The sequence below is a fragment of the Hordeum vulgare genome, chromosome 2H (assembly GCF_904849725.1).
Source record: "Hordeum vulgare subsp. vulgare chromosome 2H, MorexV3_pseudomolecules_assembly, whole genome shotgun sequence".
Classification (NCBI taxonomy): domain Eukaryota; kingdom Viridiplantae; phylum Streptophyta; class Magnoliopsida; order Poales; family Poaceae; genus Hordeum; species Hordeum vulgare.
The window spans coordinates 57,805,234-57,821,381 of record NC_058519.1 but is presented as its reverse complement, the minus strand read 5'-3'; positions in this window follow the sequence as shown (position 1 = coordinate 57,821,381).

Below are 16,148 nucleotides of genomic sequence, written 5' to 3'. Positions count from 1 at the left end.
TACCTCAACACAATTATTAGTGTGCTTTGTCTGGCCAAAAGACATTAGCTCAGGAGGAGGGAATTTGCAATTGCATCAGACTATTTGGGAACTTTGGAAAACTCGGACAGCATAACGGTTGTACGGGCATGAAATATGAGGCAACCTGCAAGAAAACTAACAACATAACAATTGAATTCTTAGGGAGACACTGATCCAGGAAGACAACAACTTCTCTATAAGTCTCCAACATAGTAACTCGTCATCCTAATGAATAGATGAGAAGCCTAATTCTTAAACCCCGTAGAATAAAGAAGAGGGTGACTCAGAATAAGAATGACACAAGGAAAGGAGTAAAAAGAGCCTTACGTTCCCTTCCACAAACAATTCCCTTATATAACTAAAGAGTTGCTAGACTCAACATCGACCAGTTTGGCTTGGTTATCCTACAGGCAGTCAAGCTCTGATACCAAAGCTGTCGGGACCCCGATCCTAAGTCATAAGAACCCAGCCTGTAACACATCACATCACTTTGCGGCCTCACGCACGGTAAACTCCACGGCTGCCACCTTACCTTGGCCGGGACCGTTTGCGTCTTTTGGCTCACGTATATGAATATGTTGCTAGCATTCAAACGACAAAGAACCCGGGTCGACATGAGCAGTTATAAACCCCAGCGGTACAACCGTACAGGGACAGGCATACATAACCCAGCAAAGCAGGTGTCGGTCATCAGCGTGTGTAGACGAGTCGTAGCAAGCTACAAGGACTCCATTACATCGCGTGACATTTCCCCGAGGGGACAGACACAGCAGCAAAGAAGGATACATGCCGGTCAATCAATGTGTCCCGAGCAGTAGCAAACTACCAAGGCTCGATGGAATCACAAAGAGGCATTTCCCTGTACGGAGTACTACTAAAGGCAAACAACTAGGTGTCGAATCCCACACATATAATGCATTTCAAACATACACACATTATGCACGATATGTGTAGATACAACATGGCATCACAACATAACTCTATGACTCAAGCATTTATTAAAGACTCATAAAAGTCAACATAGTATGATATTACAAACAGGGGTCTCGTGACCCGACACTCAAGTCATACAAACAACAAGCGGAAGCAATTCATGTCTGGGTACAGACATCTACTAAAAGTGGCTGGAAGAGCCTGAAAAGCTACTACGGCCCTACCAAAGGAGCCAGACCTCTGTCTGGGATTTCCAAGCTATTCCGGTCAACATCGAACACATCGCGTAGAATCTTTTAATGAGACTAAATCTTCTCTGCAAAACATAAATAAAGCAACCGTGAGTACAAAAGTACTCAGCAAGTCTTACATCAGAACTATCTACATATGCATCATGTTTCAATGAAAGGATTGTGGGGTTTGATTGCAGCAAGCCAGCTTTGACTCTTGGCTAACCTGTACTATGACTACAAGCTCTTTCTTTGAGGTGGGATAGCGCACACGAGTCCACATATTCACCAACTCAATACACCACTATGGATCCACTCTCGTCTCCCTACGAGAAGGCCTTCCATAGCACTCACACTTATCTTGCATGTTTTAGAGTATCCATTTAATTTGTCTATGTACCACGTAATGTTTCGAAGTAGTCCATAACCGAGGACGCGGCTATTCGAATAGATTGAATCACCCTGCATGGGTATACTTCTTCACACATGCTCCCACCACTTAGCACCATATGCACGTCATGCATCTCGGCAACCTTCAAGCGGAAGCACTAGCATGGGTGTCGGCCACGACCGTTAACCACACAAGACCCTAGTCCAGGTTTATCGCCTATTTGAGACTGAACCCGCAAGGAAGTCCGGCCGAGGTTTCCTCTACGGCCCCAAACGATGCGCGCAGGGTTCCCAAGCCCACCATTCGGGTGCCACTTGGTACACCGTGCCACTGTGTATCTACCGTAGTGAAGCCTACCCCGTCGGGCAGAGCTAAACACGGCCGCCAACACTTTTCCTACAAACACCAGAAACTAATTGCAACTCCTGGACAGAGATCTAGGCAATTAATAAGCCGAGCAGGGTCATATTTCAGGGCCCAATGCATGGTAGTATCTTGTCTTGGATAACATACACAAAACTCAGTTCTTAAGGACGGTCCCAATGAGACAACCCACCATGTACTCCTACATGGCCTCTCATCGCTACCTTTACCAAATCAGATTCACACCTTTACTCTCACACTGTAGAACATGATCACAACCATTCCGATTCATCATCCAGATGGATCAGACCCGGCACGACTCTAAGCATAGCAGGCATTGTAAACAAGCATGGATGAGTAAGCACAACAAGGCTCAAGCAGTTGCTACTCATGCTAAGTGGTTTCAACTATTTACTGTGACAAAATCCGGTCATGCAGAGGAATGGGTTCAACTACCGATAACATGCACAGTTGAATCGTGTTTGTCCTAATGCAGTAAAAGAGAGCAGGAGCGAGAGAGTGGGTTTATTTCAATATGCTCAAGGGGGGTTTGCTTGCCTAACACGTCTGAAGATAGCAATGAGTCTTCACCAATGTCAACGATCACATCGTCGGAAACATCGTTTAGCGAGGGGGAACAACACCGGCAAACAAGAAAGAACAACAATTACTTCACGGAAATGCAACACTATGATGCATGCTCAAGGCATGAAATGAAAGGTGGAAGGGCTAATGTGGCTATCATTTCTTAAGGGGAAGCTCGGTTTGAATTAGGATCCAAACATCACTTCAAGCCGGGTATTTCCCCGGGTAGCCTTTTAATTGATTTGACCTGATGCTCATAACAAATTGTTTCCACATGTACGGAGTTAGTATTTTGAGGTACTGATTTGCATTGACCAATGTTTGAGCATAGTAATTGAAGTGGAAATCAAATAAGTATCAACTTCCAACTCCAAACTATTTATTAAATTTACCCCATTCATCATTTTGCCTATTTGGTGTTGTTAACTTTTTCAAACATGCATGAAAATACCATAATCAGATTCCTTGGATTTTTCTGATACTTTTTCATATATAAATTATTTTCATCCGAGTTATATTTTAATTTCTATGATTTTTACAAGTTTTAGGCATTTTCTGGAATTATTTTATAAGCAGAAAATCAATTACTGCGTTACTGTGATGTCATCACTGCGTCAGCAGTCAACAGCGCCTGGGCCAGGTCAAACCTGACCAGTGGGGTCCACTGGTCAGTGACCCAGAGCTTAATCCCGCGTTGACCCGCACTAATGGGAGTTTGACCCACGCGTGGGGCCCTATGTCAGCGTCTCTAGGAAGGGGGTTAGTGGTGGCTAATGCCCGGCCACGTCAGGGCTACCGGGGCCTGGCCGGCGGCGACCACGGGCGCGGCGGAGGCTCGCCGGAGATACTCCAAAACGGCCTATGGGGCTCGGTTAGAAGCGCTGAAGGCATTGGGGTGAAGCCCAGGCTCGACTGCATCGCACAGGGGGCCCGAAGGGGGGGCTAGGTCACCGGAGTAGCCCCGGCGGCTACCGAAACTCGGCCACAGTGAGGCTAGCGCTAGAAGGCACGGGAGGAAGAGATTGGGACGGCTACGGCTTCAAGAGAGCTCACTGAGCACGCCGGGGTGCTCGGCAGTGGCTCTCGGGGTTGCTAACCACGATGACACCATGGTCGGCGGCAGGGGCTTCGGCTCCGGCAGCTAGCATGGTGGGAGGAAGGGGAGATCGACAAGGGGAGGGGGAATGCGGCCGGCGGCTCATAGGGAATCGACTGGAGCAGACGACGAGCTCGGGGACACCTTGGTTGGCGCGAATCGACGAGGAAGGTCCGGCGGCCGGAGGTGAAGGGAACGACGGCGATGGCGATGCTCCATGGCTCGAGTGCTCGGGGAGGTTGACGGCGAGGAGCTTCTCGACGAGGCGGAGCTAATGAGCCGGTCAGGAAGGTGAGGGGAAGCCTGAGGCTACGGCTGCGACTAACGGCGGCGACGGACTCGCTGGAATACATGGGGGAGGGAGAAGCAGAGGGATAGGGAGAGACTGGAGAGGGATGAGCTCGGGGGGGTCTGGGGCTTCCACGGCGAGGAGATAAGGACAGGGCGAGCAGGAGGTGGCCAGGGGACGTGGCGGTGCCAGGCGATGCGTCGGGCACGCAGCTGCTTCTCCTCCTGGCAGGAGGAGGAAGACAGCGGTGCCCCTGGTGGGCTGGGCCGCAGGTGAGCACAAGATAAGTTTCTCTCTCTCTCTTTTCCTTTTTCTATTTTTATTTCTTTCTCGCATTTTAGGTTTAGGTTTTAAAGTAAAATGTCATAGGGACGTAGCCGGTGTTAGTGAGTTATATGATCTCATGGTCATAGGAATAAATACTTGACACGCAGAAAACAATAGCAACAAAATGACACGATCAACATGCCACGTCTATTAGTTTGGGTCTAGTCCATCACGTGATTCTCCTAATGACGTGATCCAGTTATCAAGCAACAACACTTTGTTCATAATCAGAAGACACTGACTATCTTTGATCAACTGGCTAGCCAACTAGAGGCTTGCTAGGGACGGTGTTTTGTCTATGTATCCACACATGTAAATGAGTCTTCATTCAATACAATTATAGCATGGATAATAAACGATTATCTTGATACAGGAATTATAATAATAACTATATTTATTATTGCCTCTAGGGCATAATTCCAACAGTCTCCCACTTGCACTAGAGTCAATAATCCAGCCCTCACATCATCATGTGAATTACATTGTAATAAATCTAACACCCATACACTTCTGGTGTTGATCATGTTTTGGCCGTGGAAGAGGTTTAGTCAGCGGGTCTGCTGCATTCAGATCCGTGTGCACTTTGCATATATTTACGTCCTCTCCCTCGACGTAGTCACGGATGAGGTTGAAGCGTCGTTTGATGTGTCTGGTCTTCTTGTGAAACCGAGGTTCCTTTGCTAAGGCAATGGCACCCGTGTTGTCACAGAACAAGGTTATTGGATTCAGTGCGCTTGGCACCACTCCAAGATCCGTCATGAATTGCTTCATCCAGACACCCTCCTTAGCCGCCTCCGAGGCAGCCATGTACTCCGCTTCACATGTAGAATCTGCTACGACGCTTTGCTTGGAACTGCACCAGCTTACCGCACCCCCATTAAGAATAAATACGTATCCGGTTTGCGACTTAGAGTCGTCCGGATCTGTGTCAAAGCTTGCATCGACATAACCTTTTACGGCGAGCTCTTCGTCACCTCCATACACGAGAAACATCTCCTTAGTCCTTTTCAGGTACTTCAGGATATTCTTGACCGTTGTCCAGTGATCCACTCCTGGATTACTCTGGAACCTATCTGTCATACTTATGGCCAGGCTAACATCCGGTCTAGTGCACAGCATTGCATACATGATAGAACCTATGGCTGAAGCATAGGGGACGGAGCGCATATGCTCTCTATCTTCATCAGTTGCTGGGCACTGAGTCTTACTCAATCTCGTACCTTGTAAAACTGGCAAGAACCCTTTCTTGGACTGTTCCATTTTGAACCTCTTCAAAACTTTATCAAGGTATGTGCTTTGTGAAAGTCCTATCAGGCGTTTTGATCTATCCCTATAGATCTTAATACCTAGAATGTAAGCAGCTTCTCCTAGGTCCTTCATAGAGAAACTCTTATTCAAGTAATCCTTTATGCTCTCTAAAAACTCCACGTTGTTTCCAATCAGCAATATGTCATCCACATATAATATTAGAAACGCCACAGAGCTCCCACTCACTTTCTTGTAAATACAAGATTCTCCAACCACTTGTATAAACCCAAATGCTTTGATCACCTCATCAAAACGTTTGTTCCAACTCCGAGATGCTTGCACCAGTCCGTAAATGGATCGCTGGAGCTTGCACACCTTGTTAGCATTCTTAGGATCGACAAAACCTTCGGGTTGTATCATATACAATTCTTCCTTAAGGAAACCGTTAAGGAACGCCGTTTTGACATCCATCTGCCAGATTTCATAATCGAAAAATGCAGCTATTGCTAACATGATTCTGACGGACTTAAGCATCGCTACGGGTGAGAATGTCTCATCGTAGTCAACTCCTTGAACTTGTGAAAAACCCTTTACCACAAGTCGAGCTTTATAAACGGTCACATTGCCGTCAGCGTCCGTCTTCCTCTTAAAGATCCATTTGTTCTGAATAGCCTTGCGGCCCTCAGGTAGTACCTCCAAAGTCCACACTTTGTTCTCATACATCGATCCTATCTCGGACTTCATGGCTTCTAGCCATTTGTTGGAATCTGGGCCCACCATTGCTTCTTCATAATTTGTAGGTTCATTGTTGTCTAACAACATGATCGATAAGACGGGATTACCGTACCACTCTGGAGCAGCACGTGGTCTCGTCGACCTGCGTGGTTCGAGAGAAACTTGAACTGGAGTTTCATGATCATCATCATCAACTTCCTCCTCAACCGGCGTTGCAACGACAGAGGTTTCCCCTTGCCCTGCGCCACCATCCAGAGGGATGAGAGGTTCGACAACCTCGTCAAGTTCTATCTTCCTCCCACTCAATTCTCTCGAGAGAAACTCCTTCTTGAGAAAAGCTCCGTTTTTAGCAACAAACACTTTGCCCTCGGATTTGAGATAGAAGGTGTACCCAACTGTCTCTTTTGGGTAACCTATGAAGACGCACTTTTCCGCTTTGGGTTCCAGCTTTTCAGGCTGAAGCTTTTTGACATAAGCATCACATCCCCAAACTTTAAGAAACGACAACTTTGGCCTTTTGCCATACCACAGTTCGTATGGTGTCGTCTCAACGGACTTTGATGGTGCCCTATTTAAAGTGAATGCAGTTGTTTCTAATGCATAACCCCAAAACGATAACGGCAAATCAGTAAGAGACATCATAGATCGCACCATTTCTAATAGAGTACGATTACGACGTTCGGACACACCATTACGCTGTGGTGTTCCAGGCGGTGTTAATTGTGAAACAATTCCACATTGTCTTAAGTGAGTACCAAACTCGAAACTCAGATATTCACCCCCACGATCAGACCGTAGGAACTTGATCTTCTTGTTACGATGATTTTCCACTTCACTCTGAAATTGCTTGAACTTTTCAAATGTTTCAGACTTGTGCTTCATCAAATAGACATAACCATATCTACTCAAATCGTCAGTGAAGGTGAGAAAATAACGATATCCGCCGCGTGCCTCCACGCTCATCGGACCACACACCTCGGTATGTATGATTTCCAACAAGTCACTTGCACGCTCCATTGTTCCGGAAAATGGAGTCTTAGTCATCTTGCCCATGAGGCATGGTTCTCACGTGTCAAGTGAATCAAAGTCAAGTGACTCCAAAAGTCCATCAGCATGGAGTTTCTTCATGCACTTTACACCAATATGACCTAAGCGGCAGTGCCACAAAAATATGGCGCTATCATTGTTAACTCTAACTCTTTTGGTCTCAATGTTATGTATATGTGTATCGCTATCAAGATTCAATATGAACAATCCTCTCACATTAGGTGCATGACCATAAAAGATGTTACTCATAGAAATAGAACAACCATTATTCTCTGACTTAAAAGAGTAACCGTCTCGCAATAAACAAGATCCAGATATAATGTTCATGCTCAACGCAGGCACTAAATAACAATGATTTAAGTTCATCACTAATCCTGATGGTAACTGAAGTGAAACTGTGTCGACGGCGATTGCATCAACCTTGGAACCATTTCCTACGCGCATCGTCACTTCATATTTCGCCAGCCTTCGTCTATTCCGTAGTTCCTGTTTCGAGTTGCAAATATGAGCAACAGAACCGGTATCGAATACCCACGCACTACTATGAGAGCCGGTTAAGTACACATCAATAACATGTATATCAAATATACCTGATTTTTCTTTGGCCGCCTTCTTATCTGCCAGATACTTGGGGCAATTGCGCTTCCAGTGACCCATACCCTTGCAATAGTAACACTCCGTTTCAGGCTTAGGTCCAGCTTTGGGTTTCTTCGGCGGATTGGCAACGGGCTTGCCGCTCTTCTTCGAATTACCCTTCTTGCCTTTGTCGTTTCTCTTGAAACTAGTGGTCTTATTCACCATCAACACTTGATGCTCTTTACGGAGTTCCGACTCTGCGACTTTCAGCATCGCAAACAACTCGCCGGGAGACTTGTTCATCCCTTGCATGTTGTAGTTCAACACAAAGCCTTTATAGCTTGGCGGCAGTGATTGAAGGATTCTGTCAGTGATAGCCTCTTGCGGGAGTTCAATCCCCAGCTCAGCTAGACGGTTTGAGTACCCAGACATTTTGAGCACATGTTCACTGACAGACGAGTTTTCCTCCATCTTGCAAGCATAGAATTTATCGGAGGTCTCATACCTCTCGATCCGGGCGTTCTTCTGAAAGATAAACTTCAACTCCTGGAACATCTCAAATGCTCCATGACGCTCAAAGCGACGTTGAAGTCCCGGTTCTAAGCCATACGAGACTGCACATTGAACTATTGAGTAGTCCTCCTTACGTGTTAACCAAGCGTTCTTAACATCCTGATCAGCCGTAGCGGGTGGTTCATCTCCTAGCGCAGCATTAAGGACATAATCCTTCTTCCCAGCTTGTAAGATTAGCTTAAGATTACGAGCCCAGTCTACAAAGTTGCTTCCATCATCTTTCAACTTAGCTTTCTCTAGGAACGTATTAAAATTCAGGATGACTGTCGCGTGAGCCATGATCTACAACACAAATATATTCAAAGTGGACTTAGACTATGTTCAAGATAATTAGAGTTTAACTTAATCAAATTATTTGCTAAACTCCTACTCAAAAAGTACATCTCTCTAGTCATTTGAGTGGTTCATGATCCACTTACACTAGCTCAAGTCCGATCATCACGTGAGTTGAGTATAGTTTCAGTGGTAAGCATCCCTATGCTAATCATATCATCTATATGATTCATGATCGACCTTTCGGTCTTATGTGTTCCGAGGCCATGTCTGCACATGCTAGGCTCGTCAAGCTTAACCCGAGTGTTCCGCGTGCGCAACTGTTTTGCACCCGTTGTATGTGAACGTTGAGTCTATCAAGAAAAGACTAAGGAGGGCAGCAAAACGCACAACACCGCCCACAAAAACTTTTGTGTTCTACTCGAGAAGACATTTACGCATGAACCTAGCTCTGATACCACTGTTGGGGAACGTCGCATGGGAAACAAAAAATTTCCTACGCGCACGGAGACCTATCATGGTGATGTCCATCTACGAGAGGGGATGAGTGATCTACGTACCCTTGTAGATCGTACAGCAGAAGCGTTAGTGAACGCGGTTGATGTAGTGGAACGTCCTCACGTCCCTTGATCCGCCCCGCGAACAATCCCGCGATCAGTCCCACGATCTAGTACCGAACGGACGACACCTCCGCGTTCAGCACACGTACAGCTCGACGATGATCTCGGCCTTCTTGATCCAGCAAGAGAGACGGAGAGGTAGAAGAGTTCTCCGGCAGCGTGACGGCGCTCCGGAGGTTGGTGATGACCTTGTCTCAGCAGGGCTCCGCCCGAGCTCTGCAGAAACGCGATCTAGAGGAAAAACCGTGGAGGTATGTGGTCGGGCTGCCGTGAAAAAGTCGTCTCAAATCAGCCCCAATACCTCCGTATATATAGGTGGGAGGGAGGGGACCTTGCCTTGGGGCTCAAGGAGACCCAAGGGGGTCGGCCGAGTCCAAGGGGGGAAGGGTCCCCCCCAAACCGAGTTGGACTTGGTTTGGTGGGTGGGAGTCCTTTCCTTCCTTCCCACCTCCCTTTTTTTTTCTTTCTCTTTGATTTTCCTTTGTATGGCGCATATGGCCCTTTTGGGCTGTCCCACGAGCCCACTAAGGGCTGGTGCACCACCCTTATGGCCTATGGGCTTCCCCGGGGTGGGTTGCCCCCCCGGTGAACTCCCGGAACCCATTCGTCATTCCCGATACATTCCCGGTAACTCCGAAAACCTTCCGGTAATCAAATGAGGTCATCCTATATATCAATCTTCGTTTCCGGACCATTCCGTAAACCCTCGTGACGTCTGTGATCTCATCCGGGACTCCTAACAACATTCGGTAACCAACCATATAACTCAAATACGCATAAAACAACGTCGAACCTTAAGTGTGCAGACCCTACGGGTTCGAGAACCATGTAGACATGACCCGAGAGACTCCTCGGTCAATATCCAATAGCGGGACCTGGATGCCCATATTGGATCCTACATATTCTACGAAGATCTTATCGTTTGAACCTCAGTGCCAAGGATTCATATAGTCCCGTATATCATTCCCTTTGTCCTTCGGTATGTTACTTGCCCGAGATTCGATCGTCAGTATCCGCATACCTATTTCAATCTCGTTTACCGGCAAATCTCTTTACTCGTTCCGTAATACAAGATCCCGCAACTTACACTAAGTCACATTGCTTGCAAGGCTTGTGTGTGATGTTGTATTACCGAGTGGGCCCCGAGATACCTCTCTAGTCTTGATCCATACTAACTCAACTAACACCTTCGGAGATACCTGTAGAGCATCTTTATAGTCACCCAGTTACGTTGCGACGTTTGATACACACAAAGTACTCCTCCGGTGTCAGTGAATTATATGATCTCATGGTCATAGGAATAAATACTTGACACGCAGAAAACAGTAGCAATAAAATGACACGATCAACATGCTACGTCTATTAGTTTGGGTCTAGTCCATCACGTGATTCTCCTAATGACGTGATCCAGTTATCAAGCAACAACACCTTGTTCATAATCAGAAGACACTGACTATCTTTGATCAACTGGCTAGCCAACTAGAGGCTTGCTAGGGACGGTGTTTTGTCTATGTATCCACACATGTAAATGAGTCTTCATTCAATACAATTATAGCATGGATAATAAACGATTATCTTGATACAGGAATTATAATAATAACTATATTTATTATTGCCTCTAGGGCATAATTCCAACAAAAACAACATACAACATATCAAAATACCGAACGAATACCAAATTCACATGACTATTATTAGCATGACTTATCCCATGTCCTCAGGAACAAAAGTAACTACTCACAAAGCATAATCATAATCATGATCAGAGAGGTAATGAGTAGCATCAAGGAACTGAACATAAACTCTTCCACCAAATAATCCAACTAGCATCAACTACAAAGAGTAATCAACACTACTAGCAACCTTACAAGTACCAATCGGAGTCGCGAGACGGAGATTGGTTACAAGTGATGAACTAGGGTTTGGAGATGAGATGGTGATGATGAAGATGTTGATGGTGACGAGTCCCCTCCGATGAGAGGACTGTTGGTGATGACGATGGCGATGATTTCCCCCTCCGGGAGGGAAGTTTCCCCGACAGGATCGTCCTGCCGGAGCTCTAGATTGGTTCTGCTCAAGTTCTGCCTCGTGGCGGCGGCGAAACCACGAAAAAGCTCCCTTCTGATTTTTTCCTGGACGGAACCCTCCATATAGCAAAAGAGGGGGGCAGTGGGCGAGTGGGCTGCCCACAAGCCCCCATGGCGCGGCCTGGGGGGTGGCCGCGCCGTGCAGGCTTGTGGGCACCCCCTGGTGCCCCTCTGGCACTTCTTCGGCCCAGTATTTTTGACAAATTGGGAAAAAAATCCCCGTTGATTTTCACGGCGTTTGGAGTTGCGCAGAATAGGTATCTCAACTTTGCTCCACTTTCAGGCCAGAATTCCAGTTGCCGGTATTCTCCCTCTTCATGTAAACCTTGCAAAATAAGAGAGAAAAGGCATAATAATTGTACCGTGAAGTGAAATAACAGCCATAGAAGCGATAAATATCAACATGAAAACATGATGCAAAATGGACGTATCAACCAGCAACGAGCAAAGGGGTAGAGCATCTTCATACCTTTGAATATATCTAAGCGGAAGCATTGCTAGAATGCGGTTGATGGAGTTGTACTCGCATCGATTCAGATTGCGGTGGATTCCTATCTATGCACTGAAAAACGGTGCCTCCGCGTTCAACACACGTGCAGCCCGGTGACGTCTCCAACGCCTTGATCCAGCAAGGAGGGAGGAGAGGTTGAGGGAGAGCTCTGACAGCACGACGGCGTGGTGACGGTGGAGCTGCATGGTACTCCAATAGGGCTTCACCAAGCACTACGGAGGACGAGGAGGAGGAGGAGGAGTAGGGCTGCGCCGAGAGAGAGAGAGAGATTGTGTCTCCAATCAGCCCCAAAACCCTCACTATATATAGGAGGAGAGGGAGGAGGGTGCCCACCCTTTAGGGTTTCCCACCCTAAGGGTGCGGCAGCCCTAGATGGCTTTGGGAGGCGGCCAAGGTGGTGGAGGCGCCCCATAATGGGCCTTGAGGCCCAAGGTGGCCTCCCCACGCCTAGGGTTTTGGCTCCTCCACCCCTTGTTGCGCTTGGGCTGATTGTGGAGGCGCACCAGCCCACTTAGGGGCTGGCTCCCACCCACTTTTGACCCATGTAGCAGCTTGGGGCTGGTGGCCCTTGCCGGTGGACCCCGGAACCCTTCCGGTGGTCCCGGTACATTACCGGTGTCGCCCGAAACACTTCCGGTGACCAAATCCTCACTTCTTATATATGAATCTTTACCTCCGGACCATTTTGGAACTCCTCTTGACGTCCGGGATCTCATCCGGGACTCCAAACAAGCTTCCGTAACCATGTACACTATTCCCATATAACCTAGCGTCATCGAACCTTAAGTGTGTAGACCCTACGGGTTCAGGAAGCATGCAGACATGACCGAGACACCTCTCTGGTCAATAACCAACAGAGGGGTCTGGATATCCATGTTGGTTCCCACATGTTCCACGATGATCTCATCGGATGAACCATGATGTCGGGATTCAATCAATCCCTATGCAATTCCCTTTGTCTCCCGGGTATGATACTTACCCGAGATTCGATCGTCGGTATCCCTATACCTTGTTCAATCTCGTTACCGGCAAGTCTATTTACTCGTTCTGTAACTCAGGATCACGTGGCTAACTCCTTAGTCACATTGAGCTCATTATGATGATGTATTATCGAATGGGCCCAGAGATACCTCTACATCACACGAAGTGACAAATCCCAGTCTCGATTCGTACCAACCCAACAGACACTTTCGGGGATACCTGTAGTGCACCTTTATAATCACCCAGTTACGTTGTGACGTTTCATACACCCAAAGAACTCCTACGGTATCCGGGAGTTGCACAATCTCATGGTCTAATGAAATGATACTTGACATTAGAAAAGCTTTAGAAGACGAACAATACGATCTAGTACTATGCTTAGGATTGGGTCTTCTCCATCACATCATTCCCCAATGATGTGGTCCCATTATCAATGACATCCAATGTCCATGATCAGGAAACCATGATCATCTATTGATCAATGAGCTAGCCAACTAGAGGCTCACTAGGGACACATTGTGATCTATATATTCACACATGTATTACCGTTTCCGGTTAATACAATTAGAGCATGAATAATAGACAATTATCATGAACTAGGAAATATAATAATAACCACTTTATTAATGCCTCTAGGCATATTTCCAACAGTCTCCCACTTCCACTAGAGTGAATAATCTAGTTACATTGTGATGAATCGAACACCCATAGAGTTCTGGTGCTGATCATGTTTCGCTCGTGGAAGAGGTTTTGTCAACGGGTCTGCGACATTCAGATCCGTATGTACTTTACAAATATTTATATGTCCATCTTGGATGTATCCACGATTGGAGTTGAAGCGACACTTGATGTGCTTGGTCTTGTTCTGAAACTTGGACTCCTTTGCAATGGCAATAGCTCCAGTGTAGTCATAGAACAGAGTCATCGGACCCGACGCACTTGGAATCACTCCTAGGTCGGTGATGAACTCCTTCATCCACAGTCCTTCCTGTGCTACTTCTAAAGCAACTATGTACTCCGCTTCACATGTAGATGCCGCGATGACGCTTTGATTGCAACTGCACCAGCTAACTGCCCCATTATTCAAATTATACACGTATCCGGTTTGTGACTTGGAGTCATCCGGATCTGTGTCAAAGCTAGCATCGACGTAACCCTTTACGACGAGCTCTTCGGCACCTCCATAAACGAGAAACATACATTTAGTCCTTTTCAAGTACTTAAGGATGTTCTTGACGTTGTCCAGTGATCCACTCCTGGATCACTGGTACCTCCCTACCAAACTTATGGCAAGGTTCACATCAGGTCTGGTACACACAATGGCATACATAATAGAGCCTATGGTTGAAGCATAGGGGGCGATACTCATCTTTTCTCTATCTTCTGTCGTGGTCGGTCGTTGAGTCGCACTAAACCTCACACCTTGTAATACAGGCAAGAACCCCTTCTTAGCCTTATCCATATTGAACTTCTTCAATATCTTGTCAAGGTATGTGCTTTGTGAAAGACCAATGAGGTGTCTCGATCTATCTCTATAGATCTTGATGCCTAATATGTAAGCAGCTTCTCCAAGGTCCTTCATTGAAAAACTCTTATTCAAAAAGGCCTTTATGATTTCCAATAGTTCTATATCATTTCCCATCAACAATATGTCATCCACATATAATATGAGAAACGTTACAAAGCTCCCACTCACTTTCTTGTAAATACATGCTTCTCCATAAGTCTGTACAAACCCAAACGCTTTGATCACCTCATCAAAGCGAATGTTCCAACTCCGAGATGCTTGCACCAGCCCATAGATGGAGCGCTGGAGCTTGCATACCTTGTTAGCATTACTAGGATCGACAAAACCTTCCGGTTGTATCATATACAATTCTTCCTTAAGAAAGTTATTCAGGAATGCCGTTTTGACGTCCATTTGCCAGATTTCATAATCATAAAATGTGGAAATTGCTAACATGATTCGGACCGACTTCAGCATCTCTACGGGTGAAAAAGTCTCATCGTAGTCAATCCCATGAACTTGTCGATAACCCTTAGCGACAAGTCAAGCCTTATAGATGGTCACATTACCATTCGTGTTTGTCTTCTTCTTAAAGATCCATTTATTCTCTATGGCTCGCAGATCATCGGGCAAGTCCACCAAAGTCCATACTTTGTTCTCATACATGGATCCTATCTCGGATTTCATGGCCTCGAGCCATTTGTTGGAATCCAGGCCTGCCATCGCTTCTTCATAGTTCGAAGGTTCATTGTTGTCCAACAACATGATCTCCATGATAGGGTTGTCTTACCACTCTAGTGCAGAACGTGTCCTTGTGGACCTTCGAGGTTCAAAAGCAACTTGATCTGAAGTTTCATGATCATCATCATTAACTTCTTCTCTAGCCGGCGCAGGCACCTTAGAAACATTTTCTTGTGCTGCGCTACTCTCCAGTTCGAGAGGAGGTACAATTTTCTCATCAAGTTCTATTTTTCTCCCACTTACTTCTTTTGAGAGAAACTCTTTCTCTAGAAAGGATCCGTTCTTAGCAACAAAGATTTTGCCTTCGGATCTAAGATAGAAGGTGTACCCAATAGTTTCCTTAGGGTATCCTATGAAGACACATTTCTCCGCTTTGGGTTCGAGCTTCTCTGGTTGAAGTTTCTTCACATAAGCATCGCAGCCCCAAACTTTCAGAAATGACAGCTTAGGTTTCTTGCCAAACCAAAATTCATACGGTGTCGTCTCGACGTATTTAGACGGTGCCCTATTTAAAGTGAATGCGGCAGTTTCCAATGCATATCCCCAAAATGATAGCAGTAAATCAGTAAGAGACATCATAGATCGCACCATATCCAATAGAGTGCGATTACGACGTTCACACACACCGTTATGCTGCGGTGTGCCAGGCGGCATGAATTGTGAAACAACTCCACATTTCCTTAGGTGCGTGCCAAACTCGTGACTCAAATTTTCCTCCACGATCAGATCGTAGAAACTTTATTTTCTTGTCACGTTGATTCTCTACCTCACTCTGAAATTCCTTGAACCTTTCAAAGGTTTCAGACTTATGCTTCATTAAGTAAACATACCCATATCTAATTAAATCATCAGTGAGGGTGAGAACATAACGATAGCCACCGCGAGCTTCAACACTCATTGGACCGCATACATCGGTATGTATTATTTCCAATAAGTTAGTTACTCGTTCCATTGTTTCAGAGAACAGAGTCTTGGTAATCTTGCCCATGAGGCACGGTTCGCATGTGTCAAATG